Source organism: Gopherus flavomarginatus, chromosome 6 (assembly GCF_025201925.1).
Source record: "Gopherus flavomarginatus isolate rGopFla2 chromosome 6, rGopFla2.mat.asm, whole genome shotgun sequence".
Classification (NCBI taxonomy): Eukaryota; Metazoa; Chordata; order Testudines; family Testudinidae; genus Gopherus; species Gopherus flavomarginatus.
Window position 1 is genome coordinate 50,818,930 of NC_066622.1, and position 13,043 is coordinate 50,831,972.

Here is a 13,043-nt window from a genome sequence, read left to right on the forward strand (position 1 = left end):
GAAACCTGGGTGCCCTCACAAACCCTCTTCTCTTCCACTGTCATGAGCACCTGCCACCAGCTCCTTCTGTCCCTGACTTTCTGTCACCCTCCTCCTCCTGGAGAGTCTCGTCCTCACTCCGACCACGCCCTGGTCCTGGGCACCATCGTAAGCCAGGAAAGGAGAGGGAACCAGGACCCTTCGGGCAGCCATGTTGCCACAGACAGCCACATGGGGCAGGCCCGTATCCCCTCGGGACCCAGGAGCCGGCAGCCACAACTGACCTGGTTCCCTGACCCCCAGCACAACATCTCCCAGAAACTCCCTTATCCCATCACATGAGTAGGGCATAGAGGAGCAACAGGAAAATGGATGGGGTGACAGGGCGCATGGGATGAGCTCCCCGAAGCAGGCACTCTGGGGCATCGGGTCTGAACTTAGGGAGAAGAAGGCGTTGGGGAGAGTCATGAACTCCCCTCCCGAGAGAGGGTGGTGGCAGGGTGGCTCACGGCCCTCCATCACCAGGGGAGGAGGGCCATGTCCCACTGCCACTGCATCCGAGGGGCGATTGACCTTCAAGCAACACTCAGACAGGCGTAGGCCCAGGAGGAACCCGGGGCCACAAGTGGGTTCGAAGTGTCGATGATCAATGTGTCCTGCAATTCACTTTAATTCTCTCAGCTAGTTGCATTCTTCATCGACTCACGAGCTGAGTGATCCACCGCTAAGAGTTATCATGAGGCATTTATTTTTGGGAGGCTTGCGCCTTTTTCTCCTGGGCAGCCAAAGCCATGCTGGCAGCGGGGCGTTCCTTGTCTGCACCATAGATTAACAGACTTAAGGTCAGAAGGGACCATTATGGTCATCTAGTCTGACCGCCTGCACAATGCAGGCCTCAGAATCTCACCCACCCACTCTTGTAACAAACCCCTAAGCTATGTCTGAGTTATTGAAGGCCTCAGATTGTGGTTTAAAGACCTCAAGCTGCAGAGAATCCTCCAGCAAGTGACCTGTGCCCCATGCTGCAGAGAAAAGCGAAAAACCTCCAGAGCCTCTGCTAATCTGCCCTGGAGGAAAATTCCTTCCCAACCCCAAATATGGCGATCAGCTAAACCCTGAGCATGTGGGCAAGACTCACCAGCCAGCCCCTAAGAAAGAATTATCTGTAGTAACTCAGATCCCACCCCATCTAACATCCCATCACAGACCATCGGGCATATTTACCTGCTAATAATCAAAGATCAATTAATTTTCAAAATTAGGCTATCCCATCATACCATCCCCTCCATAAACTAATCAAGCTTCGTCTTGAAGCCAGATATGTCTTTTGCCCCCACTACTCCCCTTGGAAGGCTGTTCCAGAACTTCACTCCTCTAACGGTTAGAAACCTTCATCTAATTTCAAGTCTAAACTTCCTAGTGTCCAGTTTATATCCATTTGTTCTTGTGTCCACATTGGTACTAAGCTTAAATAATTCCTCTCCCTCCCTGATATTTATCCCTCTGATATATTTATAAGAGCAATCTTATCTCCCCTCAGCCTTCTTTTGGTTAGGCTAAACAAGCCAAGCTCTTTGAGTCTCCTTTCATAAGACAGGTTTTCCATTCCTCGGATCATCCTAGTAGCCCTTCTCTATACCTGTTCCAGTTTGAATTCATCCTTCTTAAACATGGGAGACCAGAACTGCACACAGTATTCCAGATGGGTCTCTGGCCTGATGTTCCCGAAGGGGACCTTGGGCGGGTTTTGGGGTGGGAGCGGAGGGGGACGCAGGTCCCTCTTTCTCTTGCCGCCTCAGCCCGCCCACCTGTCCCCCAGTACATCCTGCCCAGCCGGGGCAGCCCTCCTCGGTGTCCACCCTTCATACGTTACGGTCACAAGTAAAGGTTAAACAACCAAGCCCAAAGGCTCAGGTTCGGTCCAGGCACTTGGCTCAGAGAGGCCAGGCAGCCGTGGCCACGTGCAGACTGACCTTCCCGTACCCCAGCCCTTTTTGCCCTCCCCTCACAGAGAGGGAGGCAGGATAGCCCCTCTCCATCCTGGGCTTCCTGTGGACTGGGGAAGGTGGCGGTGGGTGATGTGGGGGTACCGATGGGGGCATGGGTGTCCTCAGACATCCTTCCCTCCTCAGCATTCCACCTTCCACCCTCCCCCCGGGCTCCCTCGTGGGCATCCATGGGTTGCCTTAGGCCACACAAGTCTTTGAACCACCGCCTACTTCGGGCCGTGAGGCTCGCGGAGAGCGCAAGGCACCTGGCTCCCGGGTGAGGGAAATGCTTCCAATCCCTCTGGGGTGTTCCCGCCCCGCCCCCCTGCTGCCACCGCTTCCAGCCTACATCGGCTACAGGCGAGTGGTGGACAGCACGTGGAGTGGTGTCTGGCACCTGCCAGCCAGCTCCGCATTACCTCAGAGGGCATCATCACAGAAGGTGCACTGAGAAACTGCTGCCATGGCCTCGCCTGCTCTCAGGGGTCCAGGGTTTCCCTCTGTTCCCGGCATGCCTAGGATGTGACTTGGGCCACCAACGTTTTTGCACACACCCCCACCCCCACCCCATAAGCCATCCCAGCCGCACACCCATGTCGAGCTCCCTGTCCAGGGTCGGTCATCCACAGCAGCAGGGAGGATGGTACCAGTGACCAGGGGCAGACTGCACAGGTGGGCAGCATCTCAGAGGGGGCAGCTCGGGTACACACATTGGGGGAAGGTGCAACAGTGGCTCGGCAGTGGACCAGCAAGGATGGAGGAGACCCCCCTCCACTGATCTCCAGCTGCCTGGGAGGGGGACAGAGTGAGCGTGGAGGGGGAGCTCAGCCCTCCCCGGGCCCAGGACCCTGCCTCCGAGTTCCCATCCTGCACGCAGGGAGGTGCCCAAGGCCTCAGTCATCAGCTGTGCCACTGTCAGGGGACCCTGAGCTGCCCAAGTGTAACCCCGTTAATGATACTTCCACAGGTTCACCTACGGAAACCTTGTTACAACTTTACTTCCTCTAGATAGTCAAGTTTGACCATCTTCTCAGCACTCCACCAAGGCCATGATGGACCCGGGGTAGGGCCGATCTGAGGACCTCGCTAAACCATCCAATCAGTAGTAGCGATGGCAGGTGTGTACAAAGGGCAAAGACTTAATCAACGTGAGCTTATGACCTGCACTTACTGGGAATTCTTCGTTCATGGGGAATAATTGCAGTCCCTGAGACCCATCATAAATGGGGTTCAGTGGGTTACCCACACCTGTCAGCATAGGATAGCCATACACTGAGCCAGTCAGTGTAGCGCGCGTGCAGCCCCGGACATCTAAGTGCATCACAGACCTGTTATTTCTCAATCTCGGGTGGCTGAACGCCCCTTGTCCCTCTAAGAAGTTAGACGCTGACCACTCGGGGGGGGGGGGTCACATAACTAGTTAGCATGCCAGAGCCTCATTCATTATCGGCATTAACCAGACAAATCGCTCCACCAACTAAGAACAGCTATGCACCACCACCCACAGAACTGAGAAAGAGCTATCAATCTGTCAATCCTTTCCTTGTCAAGGCCTGGTGAGGTTTCCCTTATTGAGTCAAATTAAGCCGCAGGCTCCACTCCTGGTGGTGCCCTTCTGTCAATTCCTATAAGGTTCAGCTTTGCAACCACACCCCCCCCGGAACCCAGAGACTTAGGTTTCCTGTAAACTACCCGGCGGGTCATGGGGATAACGCCGCCAGATCAATAGTCGGCATTGTTATGGTCTGAACTACAAAGATATCTGATCATCTTGATTAATGAAAATTTTCTTGGCAAATGCTTTCACTTTGGTCCGTCTTGCGTCAGTCCAAGAATTTCACCTCTAGCGGCACAATATGAATGCCCCCAGCTATCCCTCTTAATATGGCCCCAGTTCCAAAAACCAACAAAATAGAACCAGAGTCCTATTCCATTATTCCTAATTGGAGTATTCCGGCGACCAGCCTGCTTTGAACACTCTCATTTTTTCAAAGTAAATGCTTCAGACCCCCAGAACACTCAGTTCAGAGCCTCAGGGGAGTGCCAAGAGGCAGGGGCTGGGACAGGCGGTAGCTCGCCTCGCGGTAGACAGCCAGCTAGATCCCAAGATCCAACTGTGAGCTTTTTAATTGCAGCAACTTTAATATACGCTATTGGAGCTGGAATTACTGTGGCTGCTGGCACCAGATGTGCCTCCAATGGATCCTCTTTAAAAGATTTAAAGTGTACTCATTCTAATTACAGGGTCTCGAAAGAGTCCTATATTGTTATTTTTCGTCACTACCTCTCCGGGTCGGGAGTGGGTAATTTGTGAGCCTGCTGCCTCCCTTGGATGTGGTAGCCGTTTCTCAGGCTTCCTCTCCGGAATCAAACCCTGATCCCCTGTTTCCCCTGGTCACCATGGTAGGCACAGGAAACACCATTGAAAGTTGATAAGGCAGACATTCAAATGCATCATCGCTGCCTCGGGGTCATGCAATCGGCCCGAAGTTATCTAGAGTCACCAAAGCAGGCAGGTAAGCCCAGTTGGTTTAGGTTTGATAAATTGAAACTCCGAATGGCCTATCCATAAAAACTCTAACCTTAGTGCTGGAAACCCTACCAGTAACATCCCTAACCCTACATCAGAGAAAGTCATTACTGATCAGGTCTTCTGACAAATTTTTCGTGGAATCTACATCTTATAGCCATAAGGAATGTTTTCTCAGAATTAGGAAGATTTTGGTCCATGGAAATTACTAACAAAGCAAAACGCTTTACTGATCACTGCCAGTGACAAATTTCTCAGATAATTTTCATGTTAAATCAATCTCTCCTTAGCTTCTCTTTTAAATCGTTTTGTGAAAATTATTAAGGAAGCAAAACTTATTCATGGTCAGTGCTTTTGAGGAATTGCCAATACAGTCTTCATTATATATGGGAAAGAAAGCTACTAGAGCCTCCCCTGAGATACTGCTTGAGGTGTGCTACAGACCGCCAGGATCTGATCTGGATATGGATAGAGACCTCTTTAATGTTTTTAATGAAGTAAACACTAATGGGAATTGTGTGATCATGGGAGACTTTAACTTCCCAGATATAGACTGGAGGACAAGTGCTAGTAAGAATAATAGGGCTCAGATTTTTTTGGATGTGATAGCTGATGGATTTCTTTACCAAGTAGTTGAAGAACCAACAAGAGGGGATGCCATTTTAGATTTGGTTCTGGTGAGTAGTGAGGACCTCATAGAAGAAATAGTTGTAGGGGACAACCTTGGTTCGAGTGATCATGAGCTAATTCAGTTCAAACTAGATGGAAGGATAAACAAAAATAGATCTGGGATGAGAGTTTTTGACTTCAAAAGGGCTAACTTTAAAGAATTAAGGAAATTAGGGAAGTAGATTGGACTGAGGAACTTGTGGATCTAAATGTGGAGGAGGCCTGGAATTACTTTAAGTCGAAGCTGCAGAAACTATCAGAAGCCCGCATCCCAAGAAAGGGGAAAAAATTCATAGGCAGGAGTTGTAGACCAAGCTGGATGAGCAAGCATCTCAGAGAGGTGATTAAGAAAAAGCAGAAAGCCTACAAAGAGTGGAAGATGGGTGGGATTAGCAAGGAAAGCTACCTTAGTGAGGTCAGAACATGTAGGGATAAAGTGAGAAAGGCTAAAAGCCATGTAGAGTTGGACCTTGCAAAAGGAATTAAAACCAATAGTAAAAGGTTCTATAGCCATATAAGTAAGAAGAAAACAAAGAAAGAAGAAGTGGGACCACTAAACACTGAGTATGGAATGGAGGTTAAGGATAACCTAGGCATGGCCCAATATCTAAATAAATACTTTGCCTCAGTCTTTAATAAGGCTAATGAGGAGCTTAGGGATAATGGAAGGATGACAAATGGGAATGAGGATATGAAGGTAGATGTTACCACATCCGAGGTAGAAGCCAAACTTGAACAGCTTAATGGGACAAAATCGGAGGGCCCAGATAATCTTCATCCAAGAATATTAAAGGAACTGGCACATGAAATTGAAAGCCCATTAGCAAGATTTTTTAATGAATCGGTAAACTCAGGGGTTGTACCGTACGACTGGAGAATTGCTAACGTAGTTCCTATCTTTAAGAAAGGGGAAAAAAGTGATCCGAGTAACTACAGGCCTCTTAGTTTGACATATGTAGTATGTAAGGTCTTGGAAAAAATTTTGAAGGAGAAAGTAGTTAAGGACATTGAGGTCAATGGTAATTGGGACAAATTACAACATGGTTTTACAAAAGGTAGATCGTGCCAAACCAACCTGATCTCCTTCTTTGAGAAGGTGACAGATTATTTAGACAAAGGAAATGCAGTAGATCTAATTTACCTCGATTTCAGTAAGGCATTTGACACGGTTCCACATGGGGAATTATTAGTTAAATTGGAAAAGATGGGGATCAATATGAGAATTGAAAGGTGGATAAGGAATTGGTTAAAGGGGAGACTACAAAGGGTCGTACTGAAGGGTGAACTGTCAGGCTGGAAGGAGGTTACTAATGGAGTTCCTCAAGGATCAGTTTTGGGACCAATCTTATTTAACCTTTTTATTACTGACCTTGGCACAAAAAGTAGGAAAGTGCTAATAAAGTTTGCAGATGACACAAAGCTGGGAGGTATTGCTAACACAGAGAAGGACCAGGATATCATACAGGAAGATCTGGATGACCTTGTAAACTGGAGTAATAGTAATAGGATGAAATTTAATAGTGAAAAGTGCAAGGTCATGCATTTAGGGATTAATAAGAAGAATTTTAGTTATAAATTGGGGACACATCAGTTGGAAGCAACAGAGGAGGAGAAGGACCTTGGAGTATTGGTTGATCACAGGATGACTATGAGCCGCCAATGTGATATGGCCGTTAAAAAAGCTAATGCAGTTTTAGGATGCATCAGGTGAGGTATTTCCAGCAAAGATAAGGAGGTGTTAGTACCGTTATATAAGGCACTGGTGAGACCTCATCTGGAATACTATGTGCAGTTCTGGTCTCCCATGTTTAAGAAGGATGAATTCAAACTGGAACAGGTTCAGAGATGGGCTACTAGGATGATCCGAGGAATGGAAAACCTGTCATATGAAAGGAGACTCAAAGAGCTTGGCTTGTTTAGCCTAACCAAAAGAATGCTGAGGGGAGATATGATTGCTCTTTATAAATATATCAGAGGGATTAATATCAGAGGGAGAGGAATTATTTAAGCTTAGTACCAATGTAGACACAAGTACAAATGGGTATAAACTGTACACTAGGAAGTTTAGACTTGAAATTAGACGAAGGTTTCTAACCATTAGAGGAGTGAAGTTCTGGAACAGCCTTCGAAGGGGAGTAGTGGGGGTAAAAGACATATCTGGCTTTAAGACTAAGCTTGATAAGTTTATGGAAGGGATGGTATGATGGAATAGCTTAATTTTGGCAATTGATCTTTGATTATCAGCAGGTAAGTATGCCCAGTGGTCTGTGATGGGATGTTAGATGGGATGGGATCTGAGTTACTGCAGAGAATTCCTTCCTGAGTGCTGGCTGATGAGTCTTGCCCACATGCTCAGGGTTTAGCTGATCACCATATTTGGGGTCGGGAAGGAATTTTCCTCCGGGGCAGATTGGCAGAGGCCCTGGAGGTTTTTCACCTTCCTCTGCAGTGTGGGGCATGAGTCACTTGCTGGTGGATTCTCTGCAGCTTGAGGTCTTCAAACCACAAGTTGAAGACTTCAATAACTCAGACATAGGTTAGGAGTTTGTTATAGAAGTGGATGGATAGGATTCTGTGGTCTGCTTTGTGCAGGAGGTCAGACTAGATGATCATATTGGTCCCTTCTGACCCTAGAGTCTATGAGTCTATGAGTCTTTCCTGATCATTTGGAACAGATTGGTTGGTGAAAATTACAAACAAAGCCAAACGCATCATTGCAGGTAATAAATAAATCAATTAGGATTCTCTCCTGAGCATTTAAGATACAGCGCTCCGTGAAAATAACAGAGAAAGTCTTTAATGATAAGGGGACATTAAAAATTTTTCATACAATGTACAACTTGGAGCCTTTAAAATTGTATGCTCATGGTTTGGAAAAGATCGGTTTGGGGAAATTAGAACAAACAAGATAGTCATTACTGATCGGTTTTTGTGACAGACTCATCTAATCGGAACACTAACCCTAGGGTGGGAACCCTCCTTATAGAATATTCGGTTAACTGCAGCCAAATCCTAGCTCAGAGAGACCTACACATAGGAACTGTAACTCTAACTCCAAGTTGCCTACCCATAGGAAACCTAAACTAGGCGGGGATCTCTACCTATAGGAACTCTTACCCTAAACTCGAGTGGCTTACCTAGAGGAACGCTAACACTAGGGTCGGAAATCTTACCCATGGGATCCCTAGCCCTAACCCTAGCGCAGGAAGCCAAACCCATAGGAAATCTAACCCTAGGTCGGGGAGCTCTACCCATAGGAACCCTAAGCCTAGGGCGGGGAGCTCATTCCATAGGAGCACTAGCCCTAATGCCAAATTGCCTACTCAAAGGAACCCTAATCCAAACGCCACATGGCCTACCCATTCAAACCCAAACTGTAGGGTGAGGAGCCCTTATGCATAGGTACTCTAACCCTAGGGCAGGGAACCCTAAGGGCTGGGAGTCCTAGCCATACAAGCACTAACACTAACTACAACTTGCTACCCGAATCAATACTCCAAGTGGCCATAAAAACTCTGACCTTAGGGCTGGCGGAGCCATAGGATCCCTTACCCAGCCAGGAACAAACAGAACTGTCTCATGGCCCTGAAACCACGTGTTCTGGGAAAGGTGAAGAAATCATGGAAGGCCAGGTTGGACAGGCACAGAAGGCACCAGGACCAGAGGTTCCTGAATGGTGCACCCTACCCCCACCCCGCCCCGAGGAGCAAGGACTTAAAATCCTCCTGAGAGCTGGAGCAATTTAGGGAGCACAGCAGATCCTTGTATGGCCTGGGCCCAGGAGAACATTCCTGTTCACCTCCCCCCCTCCCTTTTTCTGACATTACACCCAGACTTGGCCAGTCTGGGTCATGCATGTGTGAGTATGAAAGTGGGTTAGGGCTTGGGGCATTAACTTTTCTTTCTTCCCCTGAGTGACATGGGAGTATTCCCAGCACTCTCTGCTGTTATTTTATTATTTTATCAATAAAGCTTTAAAATTTAGACCTTCGTCATCTCCTCCCTGAAAAGATCCTGAGGCATCAGCCTGATCAACTGATGCCTTCAGGCAGATTGGTAAAAAAAATCTGTCACAGTTTTGGTGAAGAATTGCCGAGGGGGGGATGTTCCAACTGTTCTGCCCTTGATAGTTCATGTTTGCTCTAGTCGGCACTGTTGGCATTTCATGTTGAGGATTTATGATTACAGGTGTGCCCCACCTCAGCTGTAGCATAACTGAGACCCAGAGAGGGGTTTAGCATTCCGCTTTCCACCCTGGTCAATGGGGGAAGGGTGCTGGTAGTTCAACTCCTGGTCGGAGAAGTGCCAGGTGCTAGGAGGAGGACTTAGAGATCCTCTTGCCGGGAGAGAATCCTTAGTCCATACACCCTCAGTCGTAGAAGGGCTGAGGGGAAGAGGAGAACTTAGGGTTTCTCGCTTTGCCCCGGGAGGGGTTTTGCATTTGGTGTATGGGCCCTTGGTGGTAGAAGGCCGAGCAATATGGAGGGAGGTTTAGCATCTCTCCCTCTGGCCCAGTGGGGTAACATTGGAAGCCCCAGTGCTGGCGTGAGCAATGTGAAATCTCAAGTGATTAACAGATCTTAAGAGTTGTATTGATGGATTGTGACATAATGTTCAGGAAACAGAGGGGTACAGCTATGGACTCGGGAGTCCCACAGTCGTGGGCAAAGGCATCAGTGATGGGTTCAAGCCTAGATGAATGGCATTCAGGAGCGCAGACATTGTAGTCCAGCTATCTGGTCAGCTGGCGTCATGGGAGGCAGGTGGACCTGATGCCCGAGCCACGGGGGAGGCAGCAAAGAAGAACCCTGCTGTCTCTTTCAAAAGGCGGGGTGAAGCCCTATCCTGGCTCGAGAGGGCTCTTGCCAAGGTGGGATACAATCCCTGGGGTTCCATGAAGGAGCTTCAAAGCAGTGTGCATTCTTGGCAGTAGGGTGACCAGACAGCAAATGTGAAAAATCGGGGTGGGGGTGGGGGGTAATAGGAGTTTATATAAGAAAAAAGACCCCAAAATCTGGACTGTCCCTATAAAATCAGGACAGCTGGTCACCCTATTTGTCAGGGGGAGGGATAGCTCAGTGATTTGAGCATTGGCCTGCTAAACCCAGGATTGTGAGTTCAATCTTTGAGGGGGACATTTAGGGAACTGGGGTAAAAATCTGTATGGGGATTCGTCCTGCCTTGAGCAGAAGGTTGGACTAGATGACCTCCTGAGGTCCCTTCCGACCCTTATAATCTATGATTCAGGATTTCTTAGATCTATATGCCGAGTATGTACAAGCAGAAGGACAAAAACCTAGGGGCAGCTATGGGATTACTTTGGACTGCAGCAGGCACATGGTATCAAATGTTGTCGGACAAAAAGAGAAGTTGGGAAGAGGTGTGTACCCGACAGCTGGGAGGAAAATTGAGCAACTGAAAACATAGATCATTAACCAGGTGACAACGCAGTGTCCTATGCCCAGGACAAGTTGCAAGCCTTGAGACAGGACTTTCAGGCAGAAAAGGCAGACCACACCCACCTGGAAGCACTGGCTAAGCAAGTACTGGTCCTTCAGGGACTTGTCAAAGATTTGACCGTTTTTGCTCGGCATACACTGCAGCAGCAGTGTGCTCACCATGAAAAGGAGATTCAACAGTTAAAACATCAGCTAGCCATGTGTTCTGTCCAGGTGGCGAGTCAGGGGGGATGATGTGAGTGACTCTTGTGAGGTCTTTGATCTCTCCCTTTGTGAGGATCCTCAGTTTTGAGCGGAACCTCGGTGCACTCTTATAGCGCCCCTCATTAAGGTCCAGCGAGTGAAGGGGGAGAAGGTCGTACGTACGGCACCCCCAACTACGAGGCACGCACCCCGTGGGGTGATTATGAAGAGGACAGGGATCAGGAGGGGTGGGGGCTAGTTAAGGAGCACAACCTCCTTGCTGAACTGGTAGTGAAACAAAGCCTGTGCCCATGGAAAGGAACAGTTCGGTGAGAAAAAAACAGGATCGGGCCCAGACAAGCAGGTAGGCAGGCAACTGTTAAAGAAATTGGAAAAGAGAGAGAGAGAGAGAGAGAGAGAGTGAGAAATTAACTCTGAAGAGGCTGGAGGGAATTAAGCAGTGAAACTTGGTTTCTTTGCAGCCATTCTGAAGGGGAAATGGGCCCTTTTCCAAAGGAATGTCTATAAATAATCCAGACAAAGAGGTTATCCAATTGAAATCATTTTGACTATGAACAAGTTAGTCAAATGTGCTAAAAGAACACTCCTGGTGTATACAATCTTTGTTTTGTGGGTTTAAGATGAATTGGTGTTGTTTTAAATAATACCACTAAAATCCATTTGAATCTTCCATTCAAAATTGCAAAAACAAGAAACACTTTTGCTGGACACAGGTAACTAGTGTTGTTTAACTTTGGTATTTGGCATTTAATCCTTAAGGGGTAACTCGATGCTTTAAAAAATTTAAAATGTTTTTAAATGAAGATCAAAGTCATGGCTGCAGCAGGGCAGACAAAGCCAGGAGAATGGGAAAAGATTTTAAATCTGTTTTTGGGAAACAAAATAGCAGCTAAGAGCTGTAATAAAAGAGAGAAAGACTGTGCCCCTACACTGAGTCTTGAGGTGGCTCTGTGTAATCATATTGTCACTTTGCCAAAGGGAGCTACAATAGGTTGTGTTTTCTTTTTCAAATCACTGTGTGTTTTGGAAGCAGGAGTTAAAAGTAATCAAAACTCAGGTGAAAGTTGATTGTGTCCCTTTTAAGACAGAGTCTCTGAGCTGCTGATAGCTTTGAATCCAAACACAAGCTAGAAAGAATCTGTGTTAATGCAAATTACCTAACTGATAAAAGTAAAAGCCATTGAAAACTGTCCAGCCTATAAAACAAACACAGCAAAATATGGGGGTAATTCCTCTGTTTTGCCTGCAATCAGCAAGGATATTGGTAAAGAAATAAATATTTTAAGCAATAATCTGCCACCCCCAAAGGAGTAGAAACATGTTCCTTTTGTCTTTCAGAAAATTAGGACAAGCTGATACCAGCTGAAGAGCAACCCAGAATACCATGAATCTACTGTCACAATAGGAATTGTGTTTTGTGTTCTATGTTTTGTCTTGTATTGTTTGTCTCATTGCTAGCACTGTTGTGCAGTAATTGCTGCAGGGAAACATACTGAGAGAAATTGGTTTTGGAGCAGGGATTATACATACTGTAGACCTGGAGGTAATTAAAAATAAATTAAGATCTCTGTCCCAGCTACAGGACAGAAATAAATGGAAAAAAAAAAAACATACTGCTATAGCTATGGGATGTAGTGAAATGCAGATACTTTCTTTGTCCACCTTGGAACACACAAAATGTTTTGGGTAATATTAGGAAACACTAAGGTTTTAATACACTTGCTAAAGCAAAGAAAAAGATCTCTGACTGATACTTATCAGTACGAATGGATGCAGTATGATTCTAGTATCGTAAGGCCAGACCTTTTAATTGGGGGAAATTGTTAAAACTGCACACTAATAGGCTCTGGAAGCAAGGATATGGAAAGTTAGTTCACTCCCCATATTGCACATGGGATCCTTCTGGCTACCCCGGATCTCAAGCTAGTGGGCTGGGAAGGGAGGGAAGTGATTGGACACCAGAGGTGGTACCGAGTGAACTCCTCAAAAATGGGCATGCTCGTCCTTGCCTATGGCTCCAGAGCCCTGTAGTAAAGACATTTTACAAGGATCCTGTTGCCATGGAGTCCCCAGGTGATGCTCTGGAATTGCTCCCTACAAAGCCAGTCAGGACTCTGGTGAAGTCTCCTCTCTGTGAGCAGACTGTCTCCAGGGCAAGAAGCACACATGGCTTCCACCTTCCAGGGTCTGACCTTGGAGCATTCAGCATCCTCT

The 13,043-nt window shown here is 47.1% G+C and overlaps 1 pseudogene; it reads right to left on the minus strand.

Annotated features, from left to right (window-relative positions):
• Positions 1-559: 559 nt before the first annotated feature.
• Positions 560-712, minus strand: LOC127054647 (uncharacterized; annotated as a pseudogene).
• Positions 713-13,043: the final 12,331 nt, after the last annotated feature.